Source organism: Topomyia yanbarensis, chromosome 2 (assembly GCF_030247195.1).
Source record: "Topomyia yanbarensis strain Yona2022 chromosome 2, ASM3024719v1, whole genome shotgun sequence".
Lineage (NCBI taxonomy): Eukaryota > Metazoa > Arthropoda > Insecta > Diptera > Culicidae > Topomyia > Topomyia yanbarensis.
In genome coordinates this window covers 25,944,104-25,963,053 of record NC_080671.1, presented here as the reverse complement: position 1 = coordinate 25,963,053, position 18,950 = coordinate 25,944,104, and the positions used below count along the sequence as shown (strand labels likewise).

Below are 18,950 nucleotides of genomic sequence, written 5' to 3'. Positions count from 1 at the left end.
CCTTAGTTGTATGTAACTAGTGTATCGAACGAGGACTACGACGACGTCGACGATGGGATGGCGATGATAACGACGTTGGCGGATCTCCCACGCTTCGCCCCCCGAGCTAGCCTAGCTAGGCAAAGTTCGGAAGCGTAGTGAATCCGCTCGCACAACCCATCCGTAAATTACAATTAATTTCAGTTTGATGTGGTTTCGGACAAGAGGCGGATGAGTTATGGTTTGTGGACGGTGTTGCTCAGATATATCGAATTATCACCGAGGGAAATGATTGCGTGAGTGAGGTATGCATCGGTACGTTAAGAATTGCGAATGGAGATCTTTAATTTGGAAAAATTGTCTAATTTTTTCATATTAACTTATAGTGAGTGTTCTTACGAGTACACTGTTTTTTAACCTTACAATTTTTATGTAAAAAGAAGTTAATTCATGATCATGAATATGATGACCGTACGATTCGTAATTGCTATTCGTTATTCAAATTGCGCAGAGTATCGACGAATGGAGCTTGGGAGATCCATACTTTGATATACGTCCTAACCATCATTAGGGAAAGAAAGGATTATTTGTGTGACAACCGTTGCTATGGAGTTGTGTAATCTCTACATCTCCTAGTTTGGCACGGGAAAAATTTAGACTAAATGGGTTAAAAATATACACAAATTTGGATTTACCTCGGTAGATAATATGTTATATGCAATTCTCATGCTAATCGGTTAAAGCTGCAGTGATAAAGAACCAACTAAGATCCCTGCACAAGACGGTTCTAACCAAATACAACAAAATCATTGGCAAACCTAAGAAGAAATCCTGGTTTTTGCGAGGAGGTAGATGATTTACCAACCGTTTCACGCATCCGAACGATTCTCAGCAAAACAGCAATAATTATTTTGGTACACTGAGGAAACCAAATGATTCACATACCGATGATCAAATGGAAGTGTTTGAGTTGCTCACTTCCTCATGTTTCAAAGGGTCGATGAATCTGATTCGGAAAATTCACTCAAACACATATACTGCGATCGTCGTCATCGAGGCGGCATGGCGGAGGTCAAAAGTAATAGAGGCAAACCTAATCGCCTGGGTGACCGCGATTGCATGTTCACGTTTGTGATCGGGGTTGTGTTATCGCGCAGAGCTCGAGCGATTGTATGTTAACAGGTTTGATCGCGAGAGTGTGCACATCGGGTGTATGTAACTATGCGTGTATAAATTCGTTTGCATAGCCGTGTAACCACTTGCATATTCGTGTGTTCTTTTCAATATTTGTAGCTAACCGCGGTTTGGAATGTATGATACAGATCTGGAAGAGAGTGAGTTTCCCCATATCACTAGAATATCCAGCCACAGAGCCCAGAGACTTCTAATGTACATGAGTTTGTTTTTCTTTTGAGACGAAGATTAAAGACATGCACCAGAGCTACTAGGACCAATGATAGGCACTTCTGCATATCACCGATTTATAATAATGAGGGAATCGAACTTGAGACCGCGTTTATACATCGTAAGTGCCAACATATTGGCTTGGTCACTAGAGCTTTTTCATGTGTGCGTGGCCGCTTTTATGTGACGTATGCTAGCGTGTGTGTAACTTCGCGTATTTAAATTCGTTTATACAACCGAGTAGCTGTTCACATATTCGGACTTATGAGTTTTCACACGGGTTGCCATTCTAATGTTTGTCTATTGGTTCAGATGTGAGAAAGTGAGCTCTCCCTTTTCACTGGAGTGTCCAACTATGATGCCCTGAGACTTGTTGTCTAGTGTATATAATAGACTGGTTCAATTTTTGGCTTTTAGCTCCACCAGGCTCTACTGATTCCTTTTATGGTCCTTAGTAATTGTGCAAATTTTGGTACCGATTGGTTGTGTCTACGGACCCTCCAAAAATTTCAAAGTTTATATGTAAGTTTTTATGAAAAATCGATTACCATTGAAAATAAATTCTTAAAAAATCACCTCATCAATCAATTAATCAGAATACTACATATTTCAAAAGGTATTCTTCTACTGAACACATTCAAGGAACATTGCAAGTTTATGAAAATTCGTTAAGAAAAGTTATTAACTAAAGAAGCAGTATGACTTCAAAACAAGTGGATTTTATTAGTAACCATAGCAACCCAACCAACTGGATACACGCAATGCTTAGCAACCGACATCTGTGCTCATCGTTAAGACAAGTAGAGATGAGGCAACTGAGTGTCTGCGGATGTCCTCAAGGTGGTGTGCTGTCACCACTTCTATGGAACCTTGTCGCCGATAGCTTGTTGAGAAAACTAAATGAGCTTGGGTATGGTTTCGCCGATGATTATCATATAATGATCACCGGTATTTGCATTAACACACTTTTTGATTTGATGCAACAAGCCTTATATGTTGCTGAGCGGTGGTGTCTTCATGTTGGACTATCAGTTAATACAAATAAAAGCTCAATGGTGCTTTTCACGCAACGAAGGATTACAATCGGAGCTCGTCCATTGCAGTTTTTTGACTCTGAAATTATTGTCGAAGATCAAGTTAAGTACGTTGGGGTAATTCTCCGCTCAAAACTTAATTGGACAACTCACATCGATTTCAGGATCAAGAAAGCTTGCATGGCCTTTGGCCAATGTACACGGGCTTTCGGCAAATCTTGGGGACTCAAACCCAAGTACATTCAGTGGATCTACACAACAATTGTTAGACCAATACTGGCATACGGATGCCTTGTTTGGTGGCAGAAGGGAGAAGTCATGACAATCCAATCAAAGTTAAACCATCTTCAGAGGATGGTCTTGATGGCGATGACTGGTGCGTTCTCGACAACACCTACTGCTGCTCTCGAGACACTCTTGAACATAAAACCACTACATGTGTTTCTGAAACAAGAAGCACTTTCTTGTGCATACCGTCTTAAGGTTACTGGGCTCTGGAACAGTAACCCAATAGATCGTGTAACTAGCCACGCAAGACTGTGGCCCCAAATGGTTACTTGGGATGAATATACACCTGCTCCCAGTGACCTTAAACTCACATGTAGTTTTCCTTCTAAAACTTTCAATGTGAGAATTCCTCTTCGTGAGAAATGGCTGTCTGGCTGGATGGAGCGACAACTTGAAGAATACGTAGTTTGTTATACGGACGGTTCTTTGTTGGAGGGCCGAGCCGGTGCTGGTGTCTATTGTCATTAAATGAGATTAAACCAATCTCATTCGCTTGGTAGATTGATTCGCTCTTGGGCTGCATTCGAACATGCCAACCATTGGCGTAGCTTGCAAACTTGCGTTCAAACAAAGGCTTTTCTGCCGAATGTGAGTCCGAAAATGTCAAGAAATTTTTTGCATTTTTCCAAGCACAACTGCAGTATTCTGGCCAGGGCACTGACTGGACATTGCAAACTCAATTATCACATGGCTACTATTCAGCGCGCTGAGTATTATTCATGTGATCTTTGTGAATCCGATTACGGAACATCATATCATTTTATATGCAATTGCCCTGTATTAATGCAATTGCGCATCCGGATTTTTGGTTCTCCATACATAGATGAACCTATGTACAGAGAGCTGAAATTTAAGGATATGCTTTTGTTCCTAACCCAGTGTGGTAAAGAGCTATAGTTTTTTAGCCGTATTTGAGTGACAATATCTTCTTCTCACTGTTTGAGTAGAGGTTCTAAATCCCGCCCGGGGTTGGAAGTTTTATTCCTGCTGTTGTAGCACCTGCAGATCGTTCAGCATCACTCCGGGGGTGCAGAATGCTCTGTTTTAATTGTTCTGTGTCGTTGTTTTCCTTACCCTTAACCTTACCATTTCCCCAATTCTTCCCATCAGGAAAATGATGAAAAGACGATTCTTGGCAAGGCACAAATCTCCGATCAACATGGGGAACGTGCCATTTCAGCCAGACGCTACTGATTCCTGATTCCTGAGTCCTCCCTTCCCATGTCTCAAAGGGTCGAGGAATCTGAATTGGAAAGTTCTCTCAAACACATATGCTACGGTTGTCGTCATCGAGATGCATGGCGGAGGTCAAAAGAAATAGAGGGATCCTATGATGAAGTGGTCGACCATAAAACATGACCATCGCCGATTCAAACAAAACTTCGCGGTGTCCCAGTCGGTTATGGACTCAATGCCTATGAAGGGTTGTGTTCAATAACAATAAGCGACTACATCAAACGCCCACCAGTATGAAGACATCCGAAAATTCCAGTGTGATTGGAGAGGCACAGAGAGAAAAAGAAGAACTTACGTTTTGAAAATAGTTTTCCTCAGAATTCATCATCTATTTCACCTTTGAAGTTCTGTAAAAAAATTTAGTCTCGTATTCGGGACTTAATATTTTGAGGAAACTCTATTCAACCTGCTAAGAAACAGAGAAAAATGTTAAATCACGAAAAATCTAAAATAAAATTTTGAGGTTTTGTCCGGCTAGGCGACACTGTGTGCCGTCTCTAAGCGCAGAGAATGTCATACAAGAGATGTAAAGAAAAAAGAACGGGGAATTGGAGCACCGTCAGTAGAGTTGTCGCGCAGATCCTAGTGGAACTGCAGAGGAAATGGAGAAGAGATCAACGAACTAATAATTACAGCTGATAGTTCGAAAAAGTGCACCTTATCGGTCACCGTGGAATAGTTTATATCCACTGTTAAGAACAAGCTCGAGTAGTTCGCGTCGATGCACAGGGTATGGGTCGTCGGGGTGCTGGTGCACTACTTTCTTTTTGGGAGCTTTACCGAGACCGAGGAACTCTGCATCATCCACAAATGTCGCTGGATAGGATTGGTGAGGTAGGGAAATGAATCAGGATATATCTTGGTAGATATTATCATTTAGCTAAGTACTCGCGCGCCTTGTCTTTTCATTTTAGATCAAAGTTTGCAGGCATGCGACCTTCAGTAGAAATATGAATACCGTTCGAAAAGGCAATTTAATAATTATTCTTCCGCGGGGCATCACATAAAAGAGTAAAGACGCGTGAAATATATTAGTGGCATCTATTCATCTATAGATAATATGATGTTATGTACGAAAGTCGCTCACGATTAATTTCCGAGAACTCGAAACGAGCAATTTCAACTCAGAACAACCGGCCATTGGGAGTATTGCTTATTAAAACTTCAATGATCATTTCCAAAATTTGTACAAAGTACAAAGCAAGCACACGTAAAATATAAAAGATGTACCAAATGAATGTGAAGAAATTCACTGTGAAATGTTAATGAAAAGTTGGCATCTCCACTCTCCCTATCATACACGTTTCCATAATTGGATTAAATGCCAAATTGCAAACGACATGTTTATCATGCGTAATAAATATAATATGCACGACGACAATGGTTCTTGATCCATCGGAGGCCCAGAAGAAGAATGGATGGGAGTAGAGCAATACTGACAAAGACCGGCTCAAACTTGCAAGAGTGGTGCAGAGTACTGCACTGGATGATTTTGAAGAATGGACCAGTAGTGCGATTTTACGAAGTTTTAGTTTCCGATGGCCCTACATTTTCTGACAGAGTGAAGTTCTGGAGTGTTGAAATGTTCACCATTGTTTAGGAAAGCAAAAGTAATACAAAGCTAGTGTCAGACCTTCATGAGACCCCAAGAAGCCACTTTTGGAGGTATTCGTCAATTTGGATTTGTCGGTAGACAGTTCAAATTTATTTAAAACTCTGGCTTATTTTGACACATCTACATATTGCTTGCCACACAAAAAACTTTTTGTGCAATTCGACAGCTTTAACTTAGGCCAAATCAATGAATTTTCAAACTGAAAGTTTGCTTTGTTTAAATTCGGTTTTTGAATCAATGCTTTGAAAGTTATACTTTGGCAAGGAAGAGCCGGTATATTAATATATGCTGTTACTTAGTATAGATTTAGACTTCATCCTTTTCGACTATTGTACAACCGCCAGAAGAAACTTAAAACTTGTTTCCTTTTTTATTTCGACTATGTTAGTCACATTTTCTTTTTTACATTTTAACGACATTCAATTAGTTAGAGATTAATGATTAACAGAAGACAAAGATTAAGCCCGTACGATATTAAGCCTGTTCTAATGACCCTGCCATTTCTAGTTTTTCGATCTGTTTACTTCACATCCTTGCTCTCACTTGAGTACTATGGCTCTAAGTTTCATAACTTTCCCTACCCAGTAATCTCTAGCTAATTGAATGTCGTTAAAATGTAAAAAAGAAACTTAAAACGTTGGTACACAATTGGGAATAGCGAATCAGAAAAGGTGACTATATGTCAGTGATTCACTCAATACAGAATAGATAAAGGCAATGATGCAAAATCTTAAGGTCCGTCCAGGTTAAGTCTTCGGTACGGAGCAATACCTTGACCTTGAAACTCCTAGCATGTCGTTAGTTGCCTCGTACGATATGGGAGCAGGTTCCCAGTGGTCCTATTCTTGGCTGAAACAGTGCAAAAAGATTTTAGCCCGCCGGACACCACACGACTTTATTGTTGCACTTTAGTTGCACGTGGACGAAGTTCAAGCGTTTGTGTATTTGTTAACGTGTTTGTCGCGTTTGCTATCGTGTATGTTACTTCGTGTGGATAAATTCGATTTTATAACCGTATGGCCACTCGCATATTCGCGTGTGTTCTTGAATGATAGCGCGGATCGTGAATCTGATGCTTAATTTTCTGTGTATAGTTCTAGAAGAGAGTTCCCTCATATCACTAAAGTCGGTCATGTCGCCATGGAATGTGTTATCTACACACTTAAAAATATTTACATCTCGCAAGATGCACATAAAAAGAACGTCACAATTCCCTTGAATTCAAGAACATGTGGAAATGCGTTTTGTTCACAATTCTCCATCTTCATTCAACCGAGTTCTACATCAAAAGAGACACAATATTTGTCAAAATATGTAAAATTCCATCATTAGACAGCAAAATACGACGCAATGTTGTTTACGTCAAATGTAATATTCATCTTTTCTGAGTTTGTAGTGAATATGAGCGGCATTTTTTTAATTGGTCCAAATGCTAGGACCGAGAGTAGAGACTTCCGGACGTGACCGATTCATGATCGCGCGAGCGGTAAGTTAATACTTGAGGCCGCGTTTGTAAATTTATAGGTGCTAATACGTTCGTTTAATTACCAGGGTGTTTCGATGTTGGCGAGATCGCGTATGTATGGATGGTAGCAATTGCATGTTCGCGGTTGTGAACAGATTTGTGTTATCGCGAGGGCCATGAGCGTTTGTCCGTTTGGAATATATAAGTGTATATAAGAGAATATGTGATTGATTGCGTTAGTGAGTGGTAGCGTGAATCTAATTTAAGATAGTAGTAGAAGAAAAAATAACATGCCATATCAACAAAAAAATGCAGACAGATTAAGTAGAAGTGTATAAATTGACCGACATTATTTTTGGTGTACATGATTAGTGGAAAAGCACGACATGAAAAGGCCCATAAGCCCTCGCGGTCTCTTCGATGCACCACTATCGAGGCGTAATGCAATAACCATCTTAAAGCAATTGTCTGTCGGAGGTTCTCTAAAACCGATGCGCAAATATGCAAACAAGAAGTTTTTTTTACACAATTGTATTAGTTGTATGTGGAGTCCCGTTATGTAGCTGATTTCAAAGTCAATTAGTGCAAAACATTCCTTAAGCAATTGGCTTTCATTGACAAAAAAAAAATGGATGAAATTTTAGTGTATCGATAGAGATATGTATTTTTCGAAGATATGTAAAGTGGGGAGTTGTGGGATTATTTGGGAGTTGAGAACCACACATGTCAGTGGATTAAAGTTTTTTTTTATTCAAAAATGAACGCTATCATAATTTGAAAATAGGGGTGGCTCATACATATTATGATATAAAAAGGTTAAATTGTATGTGAAGAACTGGATTCTACCACAATTTTAATCTCCTTGTGCCGCAACCGCGAAGTCAGGTGACTGCGTGAATCATTTTGTCACCTACGCATTGCGAATCAGATCACTTTTCCATATCATCTTTAGTTTTAAAATATTTTAAAATTTATCTTCTATTGCCCTAACAAAAATAAACCAACAAAAAAAATATTAAATTTCTTCTACTTTTTGCGATGGTTCACAACTCCCCACCAAACAAAAAATGCCAAATCCACGCATTCTGCCATATCTCAAGGAAGATAACGATTATTTTAAAATCCTTCAGCCTGTGGATGTATAAAAGTATCCTTTACAAATACCAGGTAAAATTTCGAAAATTAACCAATGTTTATGGTAGCTATGTCACGAAAACAAAACTATGTTCACAACTTCCCACGGTCCCCTATATAATAGTTGTATTCAGTGCTAAGCTCCATCACAATGAAACGGTTAGCAGTAAAAACAGTAAGCGATGCTTATTGAGTTACGGTTCTCACTCCAATGAATAGACAACAGTAAGATGATTGTCTCCTGAAACTCTCACTCATCGGAATCATTATTGAGGGGATTGAAACTAGGGTGACCATACGTCCTGGTTTCCCAGGACATGTCCTGGTTTTACATAGACTGTCCTGGTGTCCTGGGAAGTCGAGGAAAATGCTTGATTTGTCCTGGTTTTTCTCCGGTAAGCCTAATATATTTCTATTTATTCAGTCTTCGCTTTTCACTATGCTCCAGATCGCAGTTACGACCGACCGTAATCATAACTGCAACGTATACTCATCCTCAATCGGAATGCGGCAAACAAAACTTAATTCAGTCGAATCTCTCAATTATTGCTTCCGATGGTTTTTTTAAATCTCTCAAGAATGCCTCGTCAATATCGACGAAACAATGTTTACCAGCGCTACTTCTCGGCTTAAATCGTCTTTCAATCCGGGACCCGAAGAATTCCTTTTGGTACCTCTGAAAAGACACATTGGCGTTACTGGAAATCCATACCATAAAAAGAAAAATAGCAACTATCGTGGAATAAAATCATTGAGCGCTCTCTCGAGCTGGGGATCATGGAATTACTACAGGGTCGTTACTTGTACCTAATCAGTCGCTCTGCTTGTTAACAGTGCAGTGAATCAAACGAACGTTTCTACCTAAAGTCTGCAATCTATATGTACCGTGCCAGTACTATAAACAAGCAAAGCAATCGAATAATAAAATTCCGTTACTTTCATTGGTGCGATATCGATCGTTCATTTCAAGATGTCTGAAACTCAACAGCAAATTTACAAATGCAGTTAAGACGAATGGAAGTCGTCGTTATACAAGCCCACCACACTCGTTACTGATAACGTTTAAAACTTTGGCCATAACGGAAAGCTACGCTATGGAAGACAACATGCAATATGTCGTTGAGTATGATAATGTTAGGACCAAGATACCCGTTTATATGGACAATGGTAAGATTGAACCTATTCCTTCATATCTGAACTTTCAATTCAAAGCAAAATGCGCGACCAAATCTCAAATCATGTTGTGTACGTATGAAGGTCAGACCCCTGCGTGCACTACGTTGTTACAAAAGAAGACACACTAAGAGAAACCATTTACACAAACCTCTAACGAAGCAATATCTACTGCAAGCATACCCATCATACAACATTAATAGCGAGGATAGCATGAACGAAAACGATAAACCGAGAGAAAGCGGATTAAGTGATCCACAAGCAACAAGAGGCAATGAAGTAAATAGATCTTCAACAAGAAATAAGATCTTTACGCAAAGTAACAAATCGCGTACACAAGATCCGATGGATATACAATAAAATTCGATTTATGTACTTTTATTTACACATTGATAATATTAAAAGATCCACGGCTCAGGTAATGCATTGAGGCGTGTCAAATAAATGAAATAGCTAATGGACGATTAACATGCCTTCACGCCTGGACGCTGAACAGCGACTAACCGCCGAGTCTAGCATCCTGCATAACATTCATCGCCTCCCTCATTCATTAACTTCCCAACTGACTGAAACTTCATGAAAAAAGGAATGATTAAGTGCTTAGGAAATATAAATTCCTTCACCAACCAAAGCATTTATTTGTTTTTATGAGGATAGTTTGAAGGCAGAAGCTGGCATCTTCTACATTTTCGAGCATAAGTGAACTGCATAATCTATATCTGGTGCATTTTTGCTCAATAATCCCTCTCACAGGCAGAATGGAAACAAAATTCATTTTGCTTCTGAAACCGAACATGTCCGAACCTGAATGCGCTGTGTCGGGAGAACGAATGACGAGGGAAACGAACCAAACATTTCATTCATCGCGACGGACATGAATTGAATATTGTTTTCTTTCAAGTTCACGCAGGGATATCAATTTTTTCAAGCTCGGGCTCAAACTGATATTATTTACACCAAGCTATCCGCCAGTTTTCATATAACAATCGATTAAACGGAGAAATTTTTGGTAACAACGGTAAGTTTTGCAGCTATCAAATCGAGAGATAATGGTTGTCATTGAAGATTGCCAGGCATAGCGTAGGGAAGCTACCTGGGATCGCTGATGTTTCTGATTTACGTCAATGTCGTGTTTTTAGTATTGAAAACTCCTCGCCGGTCCTGCACAGACCATCTCAGCATGAAACGTTTGTTGATCGTGGTGTAGCAAGAACTGTCTTAGTGTAAATCCGAAAAAGTTTTTGGTGATCGAATTTCGATGAAAGACTTTCTGGCAGAGCTCTTCCTCCCAGACTCCCAGAACTTTTTTACTGTCGAAGCTCTGCTTGCCAGACCCCAGAACTGTTTCACTTAATTTTCAGTTAAAAACATGCGGAAAAAGCAATGTCGATTGAGAGTTAACGGGGGGAAGCAGTACCCTTTCGACTGTACTGGTTTTTTACTCGTCTGATATGGTCACCCTACTGAAACTGACCATCATTTTATTTGTAATATAAGCACCGTTATGACGGTCATCTTATTACAAACAACGAGTTAGTATTAACAAATAAGCGGTTTTACACAAATTACTTTGCATAAAAGAAACAGAAACGTGGAGAAAAAATAAACAGAGCTCCACATGCTGCCTGAATACAATATACTGATAATATTTCGTTTACCATACCAATACAAAACAAATGGTACTCAATCTGTCTATCATTTCAATGCGCTCTCTGTCGCACAGCTTCTGCGAGAGATAGTTACGAGAGGAAAATGGAAATGAAACAACGGTCATTTTGGTGATGATATGGTCACTTCATATTCACCGTCACAATTCAAAGACCATCGCGAGATTGCACAGCACTGGTTGAATTGCTTGGAACACTTAAACTGTCCATGGCAGCACTGCTTCATAGGAATCCAATCACAATAATTGCAATAACTTCAGTTCTATGGATAATATGTACAACTGATGATGCTCAAATGAAAGATAATAGTCACTTGGTAGTCTTACTTGTTTTTATTAGTAAATCTTGCCTAAATCAATAATTATAGATGTTTAAAACCGTTGTTGTTTATAAATAACAACAGCATGAATGGGTTGAAAAAGGAAAATGTGGCTACATACTAGTCGAAATAAAAAATGAAAAGTATCTCCTAGGAAAAGTGTTTCACTAGATGAAACTATGAAATGGGATACAAAATTCAAAGCTACATCATCTGCTAAACGAGGAAGAAAATTGTGAAAGTCCTAAATACATGTCTTTAAATTCTAAGTGTCCAGAGTAGCCTCCATCTAGACCACGTGTAATGTTTGTAAAATTTATATGCAATTGCACACCTTTTTCAATTGTTGAATGAATGCAGCTCATATTTTGTACTGTCCCATCCAAGAATATATATGTTCATATGAATAAAATTCCGTTTTTTAGTAGTTGGAAAGTTAGGTCCTGAAACTTACGTTTGACGGAACAGAAAAAAATTACAAACAAACTAGTTAGTTTCAGAACAAATGAACAAAAAACTTTTTTGGCAATAGTTCAGCTTTCGCCACCATTCGCACACTGCGATAGCAGAAACTCGCCACTCTAGTGCCTACAATCCCTAAAATTCCATGAGTAGAACCAACCAAGGCCAAGCACAAGAAAGTGGAACGCAAAATGTGGATTATTTCATTAAAATTTGAAACGAACCACAGCCACAGTGAGTGGATTCACGTGTTTGTGCGCTGTGTTGTGTTTGTGCATGCTTGATCGAGACGAGCTTTCGGTACAGATGGAAAAGCTACAGCCTACAGGCCCGCAGTACGGATTTTTCCTTCTACAAACGTGCATGTTATGGGTTGGGTTGGCGGAGAATTGGGCTGGTTTCGTGATGTGTGTATATATTGAAAGGCCTCACGAGTTGGATATTTATATGTGGTACTCATGGCAGAACTCTGCTTGAGTGAATATATCGAATTACCTTTTGGTTGGTTGGATGTTGAAGATGGTTTTAAATCAGAGGAAACTAACCTGAAACAAGAGTAAAAAGAATCTTCTATTAGTCTTTCCGATCTAAAATATGAGTTTATGTTGTTTATCGTTTAATGAGGGGGAACTGAAAAAATACTAGAATAATTTTATAAGAGTATTTTGTCAAATTTACTATCATTCAGGAATCAGGATACGAATTCTACCTCAGTTTGGTTCACCTCCAACCACTTTGGTTACATCTATCGTCCAAAGAGATGAGTATCGTGAATCAATCACGACCGATTTGGCCAAATTAGCCGAATAATTGTGATTGATGGTATTCGGTGTTGGGAGATTATCACCCCAGATTTTCGGTTCGAATGAATGCTTCGGATTTGTATTGCAACCTGCTGAACTGTACCTTTTACACGCACAAAATGTTTGATACAACGTCGATTTCCTAATCCCCCCGCCCCCAATCCCCGCTTCCGGAGAAATACATTCACCATCACAAAAAGCATACGTTGTGAAATGGGAAAATTCGACCGTAAACAGTGCTTAATGGTGGTGTACGTACTGCAATGACGATTGAACTTTCCGGCTCGTTAGCTCGGTGACGGTCGATTGGAATGTGAAACAGTCCAGCGAAAAGGACATTCATTAATGAATATTGACACAATAGAACGGACAAGGTATTGTTGTTTATACTAGAATGCTCGGGATGTTTGATTCGGATCGCTAGTACTGAAATCCGTTTCGATTGCGTAATACTGAAAACTTTAGTGAACTCAATTAAAAAAAATACATGCAATTTTGCTAGAAGAGCAGAACAGTTTTCAACAATTTCTGGTGAACGAAAATAACTAAATCTCAATCAACTTTTGAAAGAAATATACTTCTGTTCTAGTAGCCCAGCAGATATTTCAAGCTTAAGGCCCAACCCACCCCAGTGAGGTATCAATCAAGTGGAGAACAAGCTGTATCAATAAAAGATTATTTAGAGTGCCTATTTTTCGACTTGTGGGTCGCTGAGTGCCCAATCGAATAATAGTGGAGTGAAAAAAACACTCGAATAAAACATGCAACACGAAAATCATGTTCAGGAACACGCAATAAATTATTCAATCTGTCGAGTCGAGTTGATTAGTATTGAACATTGAACACGAGATATTTTTTCAAATCGTATAATGGTAACCCATTTCCGCAGAATATTTATAAGAAAGACTCCACAATCGATTCTAGTTGCGCTTGATGTGTTATTTATTTGCGATGTTCGAAGCAAAGTTTGGCAGGTCAGAAGATATTCTGCGATAAAATTAACTATCGAACGATAGAATATGTTATAGCAGCTGCACCACGAACTAAATAAAAAACACATGTATTAAATCGTCTGCCAAAAGACGGAAGGATTTGGACGGTGCGAAGCGGCTTACGTAAACATTGAATTGAGGAAATAAATATGTTGGTGTTTTTGTTTTCCCAACTCCTACAGGACCGACCGGGCAGGGATCAAAGGGGCTGCTTTTTTTTGCTCTCTTTTGGCCCATAATCCACTTTGCGCCACAAGGTTTTCCAATTTTATGCACAAAATCCGATTTGAATCTGTCTGACTTGGATCAAGGATTGGTCGGAACGGATGTTGGTACTTCCGGTGTTGAAAATAAGCGTAGGAGAAACACTTCCACCAGTGACATTCGGGTTGATCCATCCAGCTATTATTATGTAATGGTAAAGGATACGGTGAACGTCGATTCAAGCTCGTTTGCCGGTACGTCATTATATGGCTGGGGAGTTCGGTGGAAAGTAGATTTGAATACTTTTGGGGAAGTCGAACTAGTGAAATCTTGGCAACTTTCGGCCTGACAACGGAAAATGAATGATAACTTTACATATATGAATTTTAATGAATTTCAGAGACAACTGATTGCAGGAAGATACTAGCATTAGGGGAAGCTGAACGCTAATGGGGTCGTTTCATGAACTGCATAGGCATAATGTCCCGGCATTTTGTAATATATTTTTTAACTTTTCAAGTGTCTCATTTTTTCCACCAAAATATACGTGAATCTGGGACGACATTCGTATTAAAAATGTTAACCTTGGAACTGAGTTTTTGGCGTATCCCAGAAATCAAAAAATCAATAGGCTTTTGATCCACTTTAAAAAGCACTGTACAACATATATCACTATCGTTTCGACACAGCCCGGCACTATTGACATACTGAATTAACCCATTAATTTACCGATGACATAAACAATAGCGAACGTAAACGATACACGATCGTTTCGGCAAACACGGTACATTATATTCCGAGGTGAGAGCCAATTCGAATGCAAATGTTTGAGCCTAATGCCTAATGTTGTGGGCATAACCACCACTAGAGAGACGTGACAATCCGCCAACACGTATAACTGGGAACTGGATAGCAGACCACGCACACCGAACGCCCCGTTTGATTCCCTGTTTGGCTTAGTAAACCGCTAATCTGGAGCACCTGGAATACGGAGAAGTCGTCACACAGAAAATACCTCCCACGTAGCGATTGGGTAGCCATGCAATATAAACTAGTGTGCCGTAAATTAGAATATTTGAGCTTGTGAAACATGATTTTCGTGCGCATAAAATATCCATTTCATTAGATTGATTATTATTCATGCTGTTCAGTTTCAATGGTATCATCTGACCCGCTTCGCCAACTCTGACATACGAGGAGTAGGAGTAAATTAATAGGCTTCATAGTAGGCTATCTAGGGATGTTGAAAAACTCCCACTTCCCACTGAAAATTTTGTTTGAAAAAACGAAATACAATATGTTGGTAGTACTATCGAAGACAATAAAAACAAGTTGTGTTAAAAAAAATTGAATTATATCGGCGTTATGGCCCTTCCCTCGAAGCGCATTTTTTTCGCAGAGGCTTGCGGTGAACACTCTTCAAGACGAACCGCTCGCATTCAAAGTTTTGAGTTAACTTTATCCGAGGATGGAGCCAGCGTGCTGCGAACGGCTGTAACTTGAAATCTAGCGCTTCGATCTGGATGAAATTTCGCAGATATCTTCGAAAGTACTTTCAGAATATGCAATAAAAAATTTCGATATTTTGAGCTTCAACTTTGTAAGGGGTTCCTTAAGAATCAAAAAAATAGACAGCGTAGAATTTTCTGTAATGGTAAATTTATATGATATAAATTTTTGTTCGGCTTTTTTGGTCTTAAAATCAGAACAGGTGTTGTATGCTGCCAGACGTTTCGGCCACTGGTTTTGGCGTTGTCCAGGAAAACTGTAAATGTAAAATGTTTGGACATAGTACCTTTTTCAGAATTCCAAATTTTGATAATTTTATTGTTGATTTTCATATATTTTATATAAGAGGACCCGGGTCTTTTAAGACTGTGGGGGTAATTCAAACCGCCTCGATTTCTCAGAAAATCGTAAGACTTTCTGACTGTCTTATATATTCGTGGAAATGGCATTCTGAAACATGAATTTTGACAGATGATTCTCATTCTGTAGTTTTTTTTTAGAAAGGAAATACATGTTTCACATTTTTGCCATCCTCAAAACAAAAATCATTATAATGATGAAAACGTGATTAAAGTAACCAATAAAAGTGAAAAAACCGTAAGTGTTTTGCCGGCTGTTCGGCCATCTATGGGAGCTGTCCATCAATGTCAGCTTCTTTCTCCGAACAGCCTAGATAAGCCGTGTAGTGTCGGTAGTGGTTGTTTCAACCGGCTAAGAATTACACTACGGACTACTTGTTCCGGTGGTAACACCAAACAGGGAACCCCAATTCCATAGTGTCATGCGACCCGTGCTATGGGTAAAATTGTTGAGGGGATTTAAAATATTTTCAATGGCGAACGGAGCCTGGGAAGAGCCGGGCGAACTCCCCAGTAACTGGCTGTGGTCCACTAGGAGGTTGATAACTCTATTTTCTTTCTCCGGACAAAACCAGCCTAGAGGCCGTGTGGCATCCGGCGGGTTGAAGTATGTCAACCAAGAATTGATCCACTGGGTTCCTGTTCCCATGTCGACTGAAAACAGGAGTCCTCAAGTCAAGGTGTTACTCCGTGCCGAGGACTGAATGGCTGGCAGGACTAAAATATGCCAGTCGCGCACGGAGTGTCGTGGGTCTTACCCTTGCTGTGTTATGCGAATCTCTGACACAGTGGACGTTCGTTTCTTCGCAAATCGTGGGATTCAAATGATGTTCATGTCCCTAATACCCATTTCGGGGTTCGCTATATGCGATTATAAGCCAACGTGTTTGGTATCTTCTAGTTGCTGTACAACAAGTGCTGATGATGAAATGTGTAGTGCTGTAATCGAATATGGTTACAGTAGCACAAATTAATCTTCAGTATAAACGTACAGCAACTATGAATCTATCTCGCCTTGTGCAGGAAGGAAAAGCTTCCATAGCTTTGGTTCAAGAACCGTATTTCCATAAAGGAAACTTCTATGTTGGAAAGCTACTTAACCCCGTCTTCGTAGCTTTCAACAAAAATGGCATGACAAATCCACGTGAAATGCTTCGTGCATGTATACTTGCGAATAGTGCAATTGACGCTTGTCTTATATCGGACCTCACAACTCGTGATATTTGTACTGTCATGGTAAATATGACTGTTGACAACATAAACAAGAAATACGTCTATTGTTCGGCATATTTGCCGCATAATGAACCATCACCTTCTGATGATTTCAAAAGGGTTGTAACATACTGTGGCAGAAATGGGTTTCCTCTCATAATCGGCAGTGATGCAAATTCCCACCACATAATTTGGGGCAGCTCTGATATCAATTTGAGAGGCACCGAATTGATTGAATACTTAAGTAGTACAAATCTGCACATTCTTAATGCAGGAAACCGCCCAACTTTTGCACGAGCTGGCAGAGAAGAGGTGTTAGATGTAACTCTCTGCTCTGACAGTATTACGCATTAATTGACAAACTGGCTCGTACCAAACGAGCTCGAACCGTCGTTATCTGATCATAAGTATAAGTAGTCTTTGATCATTTAAACGTTTCGCTAGATATTGTCACCTATCGTAATCCAAAATCTACGAACTGGGACCTCTATGAAGAGGGCTTGGCGACTAGGTTTCATGGGTATCTTCCGACGATTGAATCTCCAAGTGATTTGGATGAGGTCGTGGATAAAACAAGCTCACTCATAGTAGCAGCATACCAAGAGGTTTGTCCGCTTCGAGTTATGCGTGCTTCTAGAGGAACACTTTGGTGGAATAGCGAACTTGTTCGACTCAAAAAGTTATGTAGGAGAGCTTGGAATCGCAGACGCAGGGACGGGTCGGAGGCATTTAAGTTGGCTCGCAAAGCATACAGAAATGCCCTTCGATCCTCTGAGCGAAGTGGTTGGAAAAGCCTCTGCACAAATGTCTCAAGTCTCAACGAGACTAGTAGATTAAATAAGTTACTTTCGAAATCGAAAGACTTTCATGTCAGTTCCATTAGAACTGCTAATGGTGAATACTCGTCTGACGAAGATGTAGTACTCAACTGTCTTTTTGACACACACTTTCCAGGTTGTACGGAGCCATCACTGACGACTGCCCCTGAGTTCTTTTCAGGCAGTTCTGATTCTTGGGCATTTGTTCGTAGAATTGTGACAACCGAATCGATCAAATGGGCGATTGAAAGTTTTGCTCCGTATAAGTCTCCGGGAAAGGACGGAATTATTCCAGTTCTACTACAAAAAGGATATGAACACTTCAAGCATATTTTGAAAAAGGTTCTTACTTGCAGTCTTGCAACGGGATACATTCCATTAGCGTGGCGGGAAATAACTGTCAAATTCATTCCCAAAGGTGGCCGCGTCACTTATGAGGAGGCAAAGAGCTTTAGACCGATCAGTCTGACCTCCTTCCTTCTCAAATCAGTGGAACGTTTAATCGACCACTACATTCGGGATGGTAGCTTGGGCGAGCACCCGGTGCATACAATGTAACATGCATATCAGCGGGGGAAGTCTACTACCACCCTGTTATACAATGTTGTCTACAACATTGAAAAAGCTTTTTCACAAAAGCAATCAAGTTGAGGAGTTTTTCTCGATATTGAAGGTGCTTTTGACAACGTGTCTTTCGAATCCATTTTGGAAGCAGCACGAGATCATGGAGTACCTTCATATATCACAAACTGGATACACGCAATGCTTAGCAACCGACACCTGTGCTCATCGTTAAGACAAGTAGAGATGAGGAAACTGAGTGTCTGCGGATGTCCTCAAGGTGGTGTGCTGTCACCACTTCTATGGAACCTTGTCGCCGATAGCTTGTTGAGAAAACTAAATGAGCTTGGGTATGGTTTCGCCGATGATTATCATATAATGATCACCGGTATTTGCATTAACACACTTTTTGATTTGATGCAACAAGCCTTATATGTTGCTGAGCGGTGGTGTCTTCATGTTGGACTATCAGTTAATACAAATAAAAGCTCAATGGTGCTTTTCACGCAACGAAGGATTACAATCGGAGCTCGTCCATTGCAGTTTTTTGACTCTGAAATTATTGTCGAAGATCAAGTTAAGTACGTTGGGGTAATTCTCCGCTTAAAACTTAATTGGACAACTCACATCGATTTCAGGATCAAGAAAGCTTGCATGGCCTTTGGCCAATGTACACGGGCTTTCGGCAAATCTTGGGGACTCAAACCCAAGTACAT

General features: G+C 39.8%; 1 protein-coding gene and 1 pseudogene across 11 annotated transcripts in view; one reads left to right on the top strand and one right to left on the bottom strand.

The window, feature by feature from the left end:
• LOC131678825 (stress-activated protein kinase JNK) overlaps positions 1 to 18,950 on the bottom strand; it is a 324,602-nt gene that overhangs the window by 109,146 nt on the left and 196,506 nt on the right. For 3 of the 11 annotated variants that reach the window (XM_058959188.1, XM_058959191.1, XM_058959190.1), the window contains one exon: positions 12,272 to 12,316. The exons of 6 other annotated variants lie outside the window; for them this stretch is intronic. The gene's annotated coding sequence lies outside the window, so the exon portion shown is untranslated. Of the gene's footprint in view, positions 1 to 12,271; positions 12,322 to 18,950 lie in introns of all 11 variants that reach the window. 2 more of the 11 variants (XM_058959187.1, XM_058959189.1) reach the window with 1 other exon arrangement.
• Positions 1 to 18,950, top strand: part of LOC131679366 (folliculin-interacting protein 2-like) — an 85,162-nt pseudogene that overhangs the window by 23,472 nt on the left and 42,740 nt on the right.